Source organism: Crocuta crocuta, unplaced genomic scaffold (assembly GCF_008692635.1).
Source record: "Crocuta crocuta isolate KB4526 unplaced genomic scaffold, BGI_CrCroc_1.0 scaffold2, whole genome shotgun sequence".
Classification (NCBI taxonomy): Eukaryota; Metazoa; Chordata; class Mammalia; order Carnivora; family Hyaenidae; genus Crocuta; species Crocuta crocuta.
The window spans coordinates 3,226,166-3,227,404 of record NW_027528640.1 but is presented as its reverse complement, the minus strand read 5'-3'; the positions used below and the strand labels follow the sequence as shown (position 1 = coordinate 3,227,404).

Here is a 1,239-nt window from a genome sequence, read left to right as displayed (position 1 = left end):
TTGAATATGAAAAGCCAAGTATAAGTTACGTAGTAAACAGGCTCTAGTTCCTAAAGGAAATGTAATGTTCAAACAAGACAGGGGCACTGTGCATAATTCAGAGGGCATTGAGATGCTGTAAGAAAGCCAGGGACACAGGATTAGTCCCCCCGTGGACCTGGTGGCAGAGTGGGCTCTGTAACTACTGGGACATGGTCTCAAGGGTCCTCTGATGTCATTGTGTCATGTTGGTGAAGGAGTCTCTTCTGTTACCGCATCTCACCTGTTACAGATTACAGACACTGGGCCATTCCATTTTCATGCCTGCTTTTTTTTTATTTTTTAAGTAATTAATTTATTTTGGGAGCGACAGAGCAGGGGAGGAACACAGAGAGAGGAAGAGAGAATCCCAAGCAGGATCTGTACCGTCAGTGCAGAGCCGGACATAGGGCTCAAACTCAGGAACCGTGAGATCATGACCTGAGCTGCAGCCAAGAGTTGGACACTTAACTGACCGAGCCACCCAGGTGCCCCTCATGCCTACTTTTTAAATCAGAGATAACCAGATGCAAACTACTTCAGTGATAGGATTTCCAGTTCTGGAAAAATGATTCTCCGAATTTATCCAAACCCCTGGAGGTCCTCACCCTTCCTGATATTTAAAAGGTAAAGAGATGAGTCAGTTTTGAATGTGGATCTAGGTTAGACTCCAACACATGCCAGATCATGATCTCCAAGCTTCTGAAGCCTTTCTTAATACGCTTTTACTTATTTCAAGAGAACTTTCTCTAGCGCTCATTTGATGAGTCAGTGCTAAATACCCGAGTCAGAATCTAAATCAAATCTTTGGGAGGGGAAGGTATTCTGTTAGCAATAATCGCGCCTCGGATAAACCTCATTGGCTACGATACTGCCAGTGTGCAAAGCTTGGGAGGGGAAGGTATTCTGGCTAGTTTTCAGTCCATCTGAATCTTTCATCCAGTTAATGCTCAAATTATCAGTTAGCCACTCTTGACAGAACAGGTTAATTTGACTGTAACTTCTGCTTTGGACTTTTATCCAAGGACATTTATCCAAGGACTTCAGTTCAGTCAGTTTTTTCCCTAATAATTCAACATCTCCACTGTAGTCTTGGCAAAAAGAACAGTGTCAAGGAAATCATCAGATGCCATACTGTTCCCAGCCCCACCTTAAAGCACGCTAAAATGTGAAATAATTCTTCAATTTAAATCCGTGTTACATTTCATTTGTATGCATTGA

General features: G+C 42.7%; 1 pseudogene; it reads right to left on the bottom strand.

The window, feature by feature from the left end:
• Window positions 1-778: 778 nt before the first annotated feature.
• Window positions 779-907, bottom strand: LOC144224316 (U4 spliceosomal RNA; annotated as a pseudogene).
• Between the last annotated feature and the right edge of the window lie 332 nt (window positions 908-1,239).